We start from the raw sequence: 12841 nt of genomic DNA, 5'->3' as shown, positions 1-12841 counted from the left end.
TACGCGGAATGATGACGGTGGTAAGCGGTATACGTAATGATGCAAAATTTAGTCGCACAAGCTTCTAACCGCTTACTTATCACACCCGCATACAGCTCAATGACAACGCATCAATAAAGTGGCACCTTGTGGGCTGCAACGGGCGCAAAATGTTGCGCTCGCCCTCTTGTTTTTGTGAGCACTAGCACGCACGCATGCAGCGAACAACCACAAACGGAGTGATCAACGTACACGACGCGTGCGTGTATTGTTCACGGTAAGACTGCCGCGTACGTGCTGTATGCTGTAGCAATACATTCGGCGACTGCACAACATAGCAGCACGATACAGGTGCAGTCGTAAACAGCACATTCTCGCCATCGGTTATACCATGCTGAATACGCCGGTTCTCGTCCGATACCCGAAGCTAAGCAGCATTGGGCTCGGTCAGTACTTGGGAGGGAGACCACCTGGGAACACCGAGTGCTGATGGCACCGTTCTTTTTGCTTTTTTATTGCGTGCTTCTGTGACGTCTTGTTTTTTTTATTTGCACAACGTGTGGGTGGTTGCATTTACTGTAACTTACGTTCAACTGGAGCCTGCTGGTAGAGCCAACGCCGAAGTGTAACACCAACAATATTCAGGCCACTACACGATATTGTAAGCGGAATGATGACGGTGGTAAGCGCTATACGTAATGATGCAAAATTTAGTCGCACAAGCTTCTAACCGCTTACTTATCACACCCGCGTACAGCTCAATGACAACGCATCAATAAAGTGGCACCTTGTGGGCTGCAACGCGCGCAAAATGTGGCGCTCGCCCTCTTGTTTTTGTGAGCACTAGCACGCACGCATGCAGCGACCAACCACAAACGGAGTGATCAACGTACACGACGCGTGCCCGTATTGTTCACGGAAAGACTGCCGCGTACGTGCTGTATGCTGTAGCAATACATTCGGCGACTGCACAACATAGCAGCACGATACAGGTGCAGTCGTAAACGGCACATTCTCGCCATCGGCCATACCATGCTGAATACGCCGGTTCTCGTCCGATCCCCGAAGCTATGCAGCATTGGGCTCGGTCAGTACTTGGGAGGGAGACCACCTGGGAACACCGAGTGCTGATGGCACCGTTCTTTTTGCTTTTTATTGTGTGCTTCTGTGACGTCTTGTTTTTTTTTCATTTGCACAACGTGTGGGTGGTTGCATTTACTGTAACTTACGTTCAACTGGAGCCTGCTGGTAGAGACAACGCCGAAGTGTAACACCAACAATATTCAGCCCACTACACGATATTGTACGCGGAATGATGACGGTGGTAAGCGGTATACGTAATGATGCAAAATTTAGTCGCACAAGCTTCTAACCGCTTACTTATCACACCCGCATACAGCTCAATGACAACTCATCAATAAAGTGGCACCTTGTGGGCTGCAACGCGCGCAAAATGTGGCGCTCGCCCTCTTGTTTTTGTGAGCACCAGCACGCACGCATAGAGCGAACAACCACAAACGGAGTGATCAACGTACACGACGCGTGCATGTATTGTTCACGGAAAGACTGCCGCGTTCGTGCTGTATGCTGTAGCAATTCATTCGGCGACTGCACAACATAGCAGCACGATACAGGTGGAGTCGTAAACAGCACATTCTCTCCATCGGCCATACCATGCTGAATACGCCAGTTCTCGTCCGATCGCCGAAGCTAAGCAGCATTGGGCTCGGTCAGTACTTGGGAGTGAGGCCACCTGGGAACACCGAGTGCTGATGGCACCGTTCTTTTTGCTTTTTTATTGCGTGCTTCTGTGACGTCTTGTTTTTTTTTTCATTTGCACAACGTGTAGGTGGTTGCTTTTACTGTAACTTACGTTCAACTGGAGCCTGCTGGTAGAGCCAACGCCGAAGTGTAACACCAACAATATTCAGGCCACTACACGATATTGTACGCGGAATGATGACGGTGGTAAGCGGTATACGTAATGATGCAAAATTTAGTCGCACAAGGTTCTAACCGCTTACTTATCACACCCGCATACAGCTCAATGACAACGCATCAATTAAGTGGCACCTTGTGGGCTGCAACGCGCGCAAAATGTGGCGCTCGCCCTCTTGTTTTTGTGAGCACCAGCACGCACGCATGCAGCGAACAACCACAAACGGAGTGATCAACGTACACGACGCGTGCGTGTATTGTTCACGGAAAGACTGCCGCGTACGTGCTGTATGCTGTAGCAATACATTCGGCGACTGCACAACATAGCAGCACGATACAGGTGCAGTCGTAAACAGCACATTCTCGCCATCGGCCATACCATGCTGAATACGCCGGTTCTCGTCCGATCCCCGAAGCTAAGCAGCATTGGGCTCGGTCAGTACTTGGGAGGGAGACCACCTGGGAACACCGAGCGCTGATGGCACCGTTCTTTTTGCTTTTTTATTGCGTGCTTCTGTGACGTCTTGTTTTTTTTTTCATTTGCACAACGTGTGGGTGGTTGCTTTTACTGTAACTTACGTTCAACTGGAGCCTGCTGGTAGAGCCAACGCCGAAGTGTGACACCAACAATATTCAGGCCACTACACGATATTGTACGCGGAATGATGACGGTGGTAAGCGGTATACGTAATGGTGCAAAATTTAGTCGCACAAGCTTCTAACCGCTTACTTATCACACCCGCATACAGCTCAATGACAGCGCATCAATTAAGTGGCACCTTGTGGGCTGCAACGCGCGCAAAATGTGGCGCTCGCCCTCTTGTTTTTGTGAGCACCAGCACGCACGCATGCAGCGAACAACCACAAACGGAGTGATCAACGTACACGACGCGTGCGTGTATTGTTCACGGAAAGAATGCCGCGTACGTGCTGTATGCTGTAGCAATACATTCGGCGACTGCACAACATAGCAGCACGATACAGGTGCAGTCGTTAACAGCACATTCTCGCCATCGGCCATACCATGCTGAATACGCCGGTTCTCGTCCGATCCCCGAAGCTAAGCAGCATTGGGCTCGGTCAGTACTTGGGAGGGAGACCACCTGGGAACACCGAGTGCTGATGGCACCGTTCTTTTTGCTTTTTTATTGCGTGCTTCTGTGACGTCTTGTTTTTTTTTTTCATTTCCACAACGTCTGGGTGGTTGCATTTACTGTAACTTACGTTCAACTGGAGCCTGCTGGTAGAGCCAACGCCGAAGTGTAACACCAACAATATTCAGGCCACTACACGATATTGTACGCGGAATGATGACGGTGGTAAGCGGTATACGTAATGATGCAAAATTTAGTCGCACAAGCTTCTAACCGCTTACTTATCACACCCGCATGCAGCTCAATGACAACGCATCAATAAAGTGGCACCTTGTGGGCTGCAACGCGCCCAAAATGTGGCGCTCGCCCTCTTGTTTTTGTGAGCACTAGCACGCACGCATGCAGCGAACAACCACAAACGGAGTGATCAACGTACACGACGCGTGCGTGTATTGTTCACGGAAAGACTGCCGCGTACGTGCTGTATGCTGTAGCAATACATTCGGCGACTGCACAACATAGCAGCACGATACAGGTGGAGTCGTAAACAGCACATTCTCTCCATCGGCCATACCATGCTGAATACGCCGGTTCTCGTCCGATCCCCGAAGCTAAGCAGCATTGGGCTCGGTCAGTACTTGGGAGGGAGACCACCTGGGAACACCGAGTGCTGATGGCACCGTTCTTTTTGCTTTTTTATTGCGTGCTTCTGTGACGTCTTGTTTTTTTTTCATTTGCACAACGTGCGGGTGGTTGCATTTACTGTAACTTACGTTCAACTGGAGCCTGCTGGTAGAGCCAACGCCGAAGTGTAACGCCAACAATATTCAGGCCACTACACGATATTGTACGCGGAATGATGACGCTGGTAAGTGGTATACGTAATGATGCAAAATTTAGTCGCACAAGCTTCTAACCGCTTACTTATCACACCCGCATACAGCTCAATGGCAACGCATCAATAAAGTGGCACCTTGTGGGCTGCAACGCGCGCAAAATGTGGCGCTCGCCCTCTTGTTTTTGTGAGCACTAGCACGCACGCATGCAGCGAACAACCACAAACGGAGTGATCAACGTACACGACGCGTGCGTGTATTGTTCACGGAAAGACTGCCGCGTACGTGCTGTATGCTGTAGCAATACATTCGGCGACTGCACGACATAGCAGCACGATACAGGTGCAGTCGTAAACAGCACATTCTCGCCATCGGCCATACCATGCTGAATACGCCGGTTCTCGTCCGATCCCCGAAGCTAAGCAGCATTGGGCTCGGTCATTACTTGGGAGGGAGACCACCTGGGAACACCGAGTGCTGATGACACCGTTCTTTTTGCTTTTTTATTGCGTGCTTCTTTGAGGTCTTGTTTTTTTTTTTTTTCATTTGCACAACGTGTGGGTGGTTGCATTTACTGTAACTTACGTTCAACTGGAGCCTGCTGGTAGAGCCAACGCCGAAGTGTAACACCAACATTATTCAGGCCACTACACGATATTGTACGCGGAATGATGACGGTGGTAAGCGGTATACGTAATGATGCAAAATTTAGTCGCACAAGCTTCTAACCGCTTACTTATCACACCCGCATACAGCTCAATGACAACGCATCAATAAAGTGGCACCTTGTGGGCTCCAACGCGCGCAAAATGTGGCGCTCGCCCTCTTGTTTTTGTGAGCACTAGCACGCACGCATGCAGCGAACAACCACAAACGGAGGGATCAACGTACACGACGCGTGCGTGTATTGTTCACGGAAAGACTGCCGCGTACGTGCTGTATGCTGTAGCAATACATTCGGCGACTGCACAACATAGCAGCACGATACAGGTGCAGTCGTAAACAGCACATTCTCGCCATCGGCCATACCATGCTGAATACGCCGGTTCTCGTCCGATCCCCGAAGCTAAGCAGCATTGGGCTCGGTCAGTACTTGGGAGGGAGACCACCTGGGAACTCCGAGTGCTGATGGCACCGTTCTTTTTGCTTTTTTATTGCGTGCTTCTGTGACGTCTTATTTTTTTTTTCATTTGCACAACGTGTGGGTGGTTGCATTTACTGTAACTTACGTTCAACTGGAGCCTGCTGGTAGAGCCAAAACCGATGTGTAACACTAACAATATTCAGGCCACTACACGATATTGTACGCGGAATGATGACGGTGGTAAGCGGTATACGTAATGATGCAAAATTTAGTCGCACAAGCTTCTAACCGCTTACTTATCACACCCGTATACAGCTCAATGACAACGCATCAATAAAGTGGCACCTTGTGGGCTGCAACGCGCGCAAAATGTGGCGCTCGCCCTCTTGTTTTTGTGAGCACTAGCACGCACGCATGCAGCGAACAACCACAAACGGAGTGATCAACGTGCACGACGGGTGCGTGTATTGTTCACGGAAAGACTGCCGCGTACGTGCTGTATGCTGTAGCAATACATTTGGCGACTGCACAACATAGCAGCACGATACAGGTGCAGTCGTAAACAGCACATTCTCGCCATCGGCCATACCATGCTGAATACACCGGTTCTCGTCTGATCCTCGAAGCTAAGCAGCATTGGGCTCGGTCAGTACTTGGGACGGAGACCACCTGGGAACACCGAGTGCTGATGGCACCGTTCTTTTTGCTTTTTTATTGCGTGCTTCTGTGACGTCTTGTTTTTTTTTTCATTTGCACAACGTGTGGGTGGTTGCATTTACTGTAACTTATGTTCAACTGGAGCCTGCTGGTAGAGCCAACGCCGAAGTCTAACACCAACAATATTCAGGCCGCTACACGATATTGTACGCGGAATGATGACGCTGGTAAGCGGTATACGTAATGATGCAAAATTTAGTCGCACAAGCTTCTAACCGCTTACTTATCACACCCGCATTCAGCTCAATGGCAACGCATCAATAAAGTGGCACCTTGTGGGCTGCAACGCGCGCAAAATGTGGCGCTCGCCCTCTTGTTTTTGTGAGCACTAGCACGCACGCATGCAGCGAACAACCACAAACGGAGTGATCAACGTACACGACGCGTGCGTGTATTGTTCACGGAAAGACTGCCGCGTACGTGCTGTATGCTGTAGCAATACATTCGGCGACTGCACGACATAGCAGCACGATACAGGTGCAGTCGTAAACAGCACATTCTCGCCATCGGCCATACCATGCTGAATACGCCGGTTCTCGTCCGATCCCCGAAGCTAAGCAGCATTGGGCTCGGTCATTACTTGGGAGGGAGACCACCTGGGAACACCGAGTGCTGATGGCACCGTTCTTTTTGCTTTTTTATTGCGTGCTTCTTTGAGGTCTTGTTTTTTTTTTCATTTGCACAACGTGTGGGTGGTTGCATTTACTGTAACTTACGTTCAACTGGAGCCTGCTGGTAGAGCCAACGCCGAAGCGTAACACCAACAATATTCGGGCCACAACACGATATTGTACGCGGAATGATGACGGTGGTAAACGGTATACGTAATGATGCAAAATTTAGTCGCGCAAGCTTCTAACCGCTTACTTATCACACCCGCATACAGCTCAATCACAACGCATCAATAAAGTGGCACCTTGTGGGCTGCAACGCGCGCAAAATGTGGAGCTCGCCCTCTTGTTTTTGTGAGCACTAGCACGCAGGCATGCAGCGAACAACCACAAACGGAGTGATCAACGTACACGACGCGTGCGTGTATTGTTCACGGAATGACTGCCGCGTACGTGCTGTATGCTGTAGCAATACATTCGGCGACTGCACAACATAGCAGCACGATACAGGTGCAGTCGTAAACAGCACATTCTCGCCATCGGCCATACCATGCTGAATACGCCGGTTCTCGTCCGTTCCCCGAAGCTAAGCAGCATTGGGCTCGGTCATTACTTGGGAGGGAGACCACCTGGGAACACCGAGTGCTGATGGCACCGTTCTTTTTGCTTTTTTATTGCGTGCTTCTTTGAGGTCTTGTTTTTTTTTCATTTGCACAACGTGTGGGTGGTTGCATTTACTGTAACTTACTTTCAACTGGAGCCTGCTGGTAGAGCCAACGCCGAAGTGTAACACCAACAATATTCAGGCCACTACACGATATTGTACGCGGAATGATGACGCTGGTAAGCGGTATACGTAATGATGCAAAATTTAGTCGCACAAGCTTCTAACCGCTTACTTATCACACCCGTATACAGCTCAATGACAACGCATCAATAAAGTGGCACCTTGTGGGCTGCAACGCGCGCAAAATGTGGCGCTCGCCCTCTTGTTTTTGTGAGCACTAGCACGCACGCATGCAGCGAACAACCACAAACGGAGTGATCAACGTGCACGACGGGTGCGTGTATTGTTCACGGAAAGACTGCCGCGTACGTGCTGTATGCTGTAGCAATACATTTGGCGACTGCACAACATAGCAGCACGATACAGGTGCAGTCGTAAACAGCACATTCTCGCCATCGGCCATACCATGCTGAATACACCGGTTCTCGTCTGATCCTCGAAGCTAAGCAGCATTGGGCTCGGTCAGTACTTGGGACGGAGACCACCTGGGAACACCGAGTGCTGATGGCACCGTTCTTTTTGCTTTTTTATTGCGTGCTTCTGTGACGTCTTGTTTTTTTTTTCATTTGCACAACGTGTGGGTGGTTGCATTTACTGTAACTTATGTTCAACTGGAGCCTGCTGGTAGAGCCAACGCCGAAGTCTAACACCAACAATATTCAGGCCGCTACACGATATTGTACGCGGAATGATGACGCTGGTAAGCGGTATACGTAATGATGCAAAATTTAGTCGCACAAGCTTCTAACCGCTTACTTATCACACCCGCATTCAGCTCAATGGCAACGCATCAATAAAGTGGCACCTTGTGGGCTGCAACGCGCGCAAAATGTGGCGCTCGCCCTCTTGTTTTTGTGAGCACTAGCACGCACGCATGCAGCGAACAACCACAAACGGAGTGATCAACGTACACGACGCGTGCGTGTATTGTTCACGGAAAGACTGCCGCGTACGTGCTGTATGCTGTAGCAATACATTCGGCGACTGCACGACATAGCAGCACGATACAGGTGCAGTCGTAAACAGCACATTCTCGCCATCGGCCATACCATGCTGAATACGCCGGTTCTCGTCCGATCCCCGAAGCTAAGCAGCATTGGGCTCGGTCATTACTTGGGAGGGAGACCACCTGGGAACACCGAGTGCTGATGGCACCGTTCTTTTTGCTTTTTTATTGCGTGCTTCTTTGAGGTCTTGTTTTTTTTTTTCATTTGCACAACGTGTGGGTGGTTGCATTTACTGTAACTTACGTTCAACTGGAGCCTGCTGGTAGAGCCAACGCCGAAGCGTAACACCAACAATATTCGGGCCACAACACGATATTGTACGCGGAATGATGACGGTGGTAAACGGTATACGTAATGATGCAAAATTTAGTCGCGCAAGCTTCTAACCGCTTACTTATCACACCCGCATACAGCTCAATCACAACGCATCAATAAAGTGGCACCTTGTGGGCTGCAACGCGCGCAAAATGTGGAGCTCGCCCTCTTGTTTTTGTGAGCACTAGCACGCAGGCATGCAGCGAACAACCACAAACGGAGTGATCAACGTACACGACGCGTGCGTGTATTGTTCACGGAATGACTGCCGCGTACGTGCTGTATGCTGTAGCAATACATTCGGCGACTGCACAACATAGCAGCACGATACAGGTGCAGTCGTAAACAGCACATTCTCGCCATCGGCCATACCATGCTGAATACGCCGGTTCTCGTCCGATCCCCGAAGCTAAGCAGCATTGGGCTCGGTCATTACTTGGGAGGGAGACCACCTGGGAACACCGAGTGCTGATGGCACCGTTCTTTTTGCTTTTTTATTGCGTGCTTCTTTGAGGTCTTGTTTTTTTTTCATTTGCACAACGTGTGGGTGGTTGCATTTACTGTAACTTACTTTCAACTGGAGCCTGCTGGTAGAGCCAACGCCGAAGTGTAACACCAACAATATTCAGGCCACTACACGATATTGTACGCGGAATGATGACGCTGGTAAGCGGTATACGTAATGATGCAAAATTTAGTCGCACAAGCTTTTAACCGCTTACTTATCACACCCGCATGCAGCTCAATGGCAACGCATCAATAAAGTGGCACCTTGTGGGCTGCAACGCGCGCAAAATGTGGCGCTCGCCCTCTTGTTTTTGTGAGCACTAGCACGCACGCATGCAGCGGACAACCACAAACGGAGTGATCAACGTACACGACGGGTGCGTGTATTGTTCACGAAAAGACTGCCGCGTACGTGCTGTATGCTGTAGCAATACATTCGGCGACTGCACAACATAGCAGCACGATACAGGTGCAGTCGTAAACAGCACATTCTCGCCATCGGCCATACCATGCTGAATACGCCGGTTCTCGTCCGATCTCCGAAGCTAAGCAGCATTGGGCTCGGTCAGTACTTGGGAGGGAGACCACCTGGGAACACCGAGTGCTGATGGCACCGTTCTCTTTGCTTTTTTATTGCGTGCTTCTGTGACGTCTTGTTTTTTTTTTCATTTGCACAACGTGTGGGTGGTTGCATTTACTTTAACTTACGTTCAACTGGAGCCTGCTGGTAGAGCCAACGCCGAAGTGTAACACCAACAATATTCAGGCCACTACACGATATTGTACGCGGAATGATGACGGTGGTAAGCGGTATACGTAATGATGCAAAATTTAGTCGCACAAGCTTCTAACCGCTTACTTATCACACCCGTATACAGCTCAATGGCAACGCATCAATAAAGTGGCACCTTGTGGGCTGCAACGCGCGCAAAATGTGGCGCTCGCCCTCTTGTTTTTGTGAGCACTAGCACGCACGCATGCAGGGAACAACCACAAACGGAGTGATCAACGTACACGACGCGTGCGTGTATTGTTCACGGAAAGACTGCCGCGTACGTGCTGTATGCTGTAGCAATACATTCTGCGACTGCACAACATAGCAGCACGATACAGGTGCAGTCCTAAACAGCACATTCTCGCCATCGGCCATACCATGCTGAATACGCCGGTTCTCGTCCGATCGCCGAAGCTAAGCAGCATTGGGCTCGGTCAGTACTTGGGAGGGAGACCACCTGGGAACACCGAGTGCTGATGGCACCGTTCTTTTTGCTTTTTTATTGCGTGCTTCTGTGACGTCTTGTTTTTTTTTCATTTGCACAACGTGTGGGTGGTTCCATTTACTGTAACTTACGTTCAATTGGAGCCTGCTGGTAGAGCCAACGCCGAAGTGTAACACCAACAATATTCAGGCCACTACACGATATTGTACGCGGAATGATGACTGTGGTAAGCGGTATACGTAATGATGCAAAATTTAGTCGCACAAGCTTCTAACCGCTTACTTACCACACCCGCATACAGCTCAAAGACAACGCATCAATAAAGTGGCACCTTGTGGGCTGCAACGCGCGCAAAATGTGGCGCTCGCCCTCTTGTTTTTGTGAGCACTAGCACGCACGCATGCAGCGAACAACCACAAACGGAGTGATCAACGTACACGACGCGTGCGTGTATTGTTCACGGAAAGACTGCCGCGTACGTGCCGTATGCTGTAGCAATACATTCGGCGACTGCACAACATAGCAGCACGATACAGGTGCAGTCGTAAACAGCACATTCTCGCCATCGGCCATACCATGCTGAATACGCCGGTTCTCGTCCGATCCCCGAAGCTAAGCAGCATTGGGCTCGGTCAGTACTTGGGAGGGCGACCACCTGGGAACACCGAGTGCTGATGGCACCGTTCTTTTTGCTTTTTTATTACTTGCTTCTATGACGCCTTTTTTTTTCATTTGCACAACGTGTGGGTGGTTGCATTTACTGTAACTTACGTTCAACTGGAGCCTACTGGTAGAGCCAACGGCGAAGTGTAACACCAACAATATTCAGGCCACTACCCGATATTGTACGCGGAATGATGACGGTGGTAAGCGGTATACGTAATGATGCAAAATTTAGTCGCACAAGCTTCTAACCGCTTACTTATCACACCCGTATACAGCTCAATGGCAACGCATCAATAAAGTGGCACCTTGTGGGCTGCAACGCGCGCAAAATGTGGCGCTCGCCCTCTTGTTTTTGTGAGCACTAGCACGCACGCATGCAGCGAACAACCACAAACGGAGTGATCAACGTACACGACGCGTGCGTGTATTGTTCACGGAAAGACTGCCGCGTACGTGCTGTATGCTGTAGCAATACATTCTGCGACTGCACAACATAGCAGCACGATACAGGTGCAGTCCTAAACAGCACATTCTCGCCATCGGCCATACCATGCTGAATACGCCGGTTCTCGTCCGATCGCCGAAGCTAAGCAGCATTGGGCTCGGTCAGTACTTGGGAGGGAGACCACCTGGGAACACCGAGTGCTGATGGCACCGTTCTTTTTGCTTTTTTATTGCGTGCTTCTGTGACGTCTTGTTTTTTTTTTCATTTGCACAACGTGTGGGTGGTTGCATTTACTGTAACTTACGTTCAACTGGAGCCTGCTGGTAGAGCCAACGCCGAAGTGTAACACCAACAATATTCAGGCCACTACAGGATATTGTACGCGGAATGATGACGGTGGTAAGCGGTATACGTAATCCTGCAAAATTTAGTCGCACAAGCTTCTAACCGCTTACTTATCACACCCGCATACAGCTCAACGACAACGCATTAATAAAGTGGCACCTTGTGGGCTGCAACGCGCGCAAAATGTGGCGCTCGCCCTCTTGTTTTTGTGAGCACTAGCACGAACGCATGCAGCGAACAACCACAAACGGAGTGATCAACGTACACGACGCGTGCGTGTATTGTTCACGGAAAGATTGCCGCGTACGTGCTGTATGCTGTAGCAATACATTCGGCGACTGCACAACATAGCAGCACGATACAGGTGCAGTCGTAAACAGCACATTCTCGCCATCGGCCATACCATGCTGAATACGCCGGTTCTCGTCCGATCCCCGAAGCTAAGCAGCATTGGGTTCGGTCAGTACTTGGGAGGGATACCACCTGGGAACACCGAGTGCTGATGCCACCGTTCTTTTTGCTCTTTTATTGCGTGCTTCTGTGACGTCTTGTTTTTTTTTTCATTTGCACAACGTGTGGTTGGTTGCATTTACTGTAACTTACGTTCAACTGGAGCCTGCTGGTAGAGCCAACGCCGAAGTGTAACACCAACAATATTCAGGCCACTACACGATATTGTACGCGGAATGATGACGGTGGTAAGCGGTATACGTAATCATGCAAAATTTAGTCGCACAAGCTTCTAACCGCTTACTTATCACACCCGCATACAGCTCAATGGCAACGCATCAATAAAGTGGCACCTTGTGGGCTGCAACGCGCGCAAAATGTGGCGCTCGCCCTCTTGTTTTTGTGAGCACTAGCACGCACGCATGCAGCGAACAACCACAAACGGAGTGATCAACGTACACGACGCGTGCGTGTATTGTTCACGGAAAGACTGCCGCGTACGTGCTGTATGCTGTAGCAATACATTCGGCGACTGCACAACATAGCAGCACGATACAGGTGCAGTCCTAAACAGCACATTCTCGCCATCGGCCATACCATGCTGAATACGCCGGTTCTCGTCCGATCGCCGAAGCTAAGCAGCATCGGGCTCGGTCAGTACTTGGGAGGGAGACCACCTGGGAACACCGAGTGTGATGGCACCGTTCTTTTTGCTTTTTATTGCGTGCTTCTGTGACGTCTTGTTTTTTTTTCATTTGCACAACGTGTGGGTGGTTGCATTTACTGTAACTTACGTTCAACTGGAGCCTGCTGGTAGAGCCACCGCCGAAGTGTAACACC

The 12841-nt window shown here is 50.0% G+C and overlaps 8 non-coding genes and 12 pseudogenes across 8 annotated transcripts; all 20 read left to right on the top strand.

The window, feature by feature from the left end:
* Nucleotides 1–355: 355 nt before the first annotated feature.
* LOC142561812 (5S ribosomal RNA) lies at nt 356–474 on the top strand (annotated as a pseudogene).
* Nucleotides 475–996: 522 nt separating this feature from the next.
* Nucleotides 997–1115, top strand: LOC142561508 (5S ribosomal RNA; annotated as a pseudogene).
* A 523-nt stretch (nt 1116–1638) lies between these two features.
* LOC142562344 (5S ribosomal RNA) lies at nt 1639–1757 on the top strand (annotated as a pseudogene).
* A 525-nt stretch (nt 1758–2282) lies between these two features.
* Nucleotides 2283–2401, top strand: LOC142560986 (5S ribosomal RNA). Its single transcript, XR_012823518.1, has one exon. It is a non-coding gene; the product is annotated as a 5S ribosomal RNA (ribosomal RNA).
* Nucleotides 2402–2926: 525 nt separating this feature from the next.
* On the top strand, nt 2927–3045 carry LOC142562667 (5S ribosomal RNA). The gene has a single exon (XR_012823986.1). It is a non-coding gene; the product is annotated as a 5S ribosomal RNA (ribosomal RNA).
* Nucleotides 3046–3571: 526 nt separating this feature from the next.
* LOC142561047 (5S ribosomal RNA) lies at nt 3572–3690 on the top strand. The gene has a single exon (XR_012823578.1). It is a non-coding gene; the product is annotated as a 5S ribosomal RNA (ribosomal RNA).
* Nucleotides 3691–4214: 524 nt separating this feature from the next.
* Nucleotides 4215–4333, top strand: LOC142561906 (5S ribosomal RNA; annotated as a pseudogene).
* A 529-nt stretch (nt 4334–4862) lies between these two features.
* On the top strand, nt 4863–4981 carry LOC142562750 (5S ribosomal RNA). Its single transcript, XR_012824064.1, has one exon. It is a non-coding gene; the product is annotated as a 5S ribosomal RNA (ribosomal RNA).
* Nucleotides 4982–5506: 525 nt separating this feature from the next.
* LOC142562107 (5S ribosomal RNA) lies at nt 5507–5625 on the top strand (annotated as a pseudogene).
* A 525-nt stretch (nt 5626–6150) lies between these two features.
* On the top strand, nt 6151–6269 carry LOC142561465 (5S ribosomal RNA; annotated as a pseudogene).
* A 525-nt stretch (nt 6270–6794) lies between these two features.
* LOC142561976 (5S ribosomal RNA) lies at nt 6795–6913 on the top strand (annotated as a pseudogene).
* Nucleotides 6914–7437: 524 nt separating this feature from the next.
* Nucleotides 7438–7556, top strand: LOC142562106 (5S ribosomal RNA; annotated as a pseudogene).
* Nucleotides 7557–8081: 525 nt separating this feature from the next.
* Nucleotides 8082–8200, top strand: LOC142561463 (5S ribosomal RNA; annotated as a pseudogene).
* A 526-nt stretch (nt 8201–8726) lies between these two features.
* LOC142561462 (5S ribosomal RNA) lies at nt 8727–8845 on the top strand (annotated as a pseudogene).
* Nucleotides 8846–9369: 524 nt separating this feature from the next.
* LOC142562795 (5S ribosomal RNA) lies at nt 9370–9488 on the top strand. The gene has a single exon (XR_012824107.1). It is a non-coding gene; the product is annotated as a 5S ribosomal RNA (ribosomal RNA).
* Nucleotides 9489–10013: 525 nt separating this feature from the next.
* LOC142562696 (5S ribosomal RNA) lies at nt 10014–10132 on the top strand. The gene has a single exon (XR_012824013.1). It is a non-coding gene; the product is annotated as a 5S ribosomal RNA (ribosomal RNA).
* A 524-nt stretch (nt 10133–10656) lies between these two features.
* On the top strand, nt 10657–10775 carry LOC142562779 (5S ribosomal RNA). The gene has a single exon (XR_012824092.1). It is a non-coding gene; the product is annotated as a 5S ribosomal RNA (ribosomal RNA).
* Nucleotides 10776–11296: 521 nt separating this feature from the next.
* On the top strand, nt 11297–11415 carry LOC142562137 (5S ribosomal RNA). The gene has a single exon (XR_012823866.1). It is a non-coding gene; the product is annotated as a 5S ribosomal RNA (ribosomal RNA).
* Nucleotides 11416–11940: 525 nt separating this feature from the next.
* On the top strand, nt 11941–12059 carry LOC142562159 (5S ribosomal RNA; annotated as a pseudogene).
* Nucleotides 12060–12584: 525 nt separating this feature from the next.
* LOC142561934 (5S ribosomal RNA) lies at nt 12585–12702 on the top strand (annotated as a pseudogene).
* Nucleotides 12703–12841: the final 139 nt, after the last annotated feature.

The sequence above is a fragment of the Dermacentor variabilis genome, chromosome 10 (genome assembly GCF_050947875.1).
Source record: "Dermacentor variabilis isolate Ectoservices chromosome 10, ASM5094787v1, whole genome shotgun sequence".
NCBI classification, from domain to species: domain Eukaryota; kingdom Metazoa; phylum Arthropoda; class Arachnida; order Ixodida; family Ixodidae; genus Dermacentor; species Dermacentor variabilis.
Note: the sequence above shows the minus strand (reverse complement) of the source record. Positions and strands in the feature narration are given on the sequence as shown.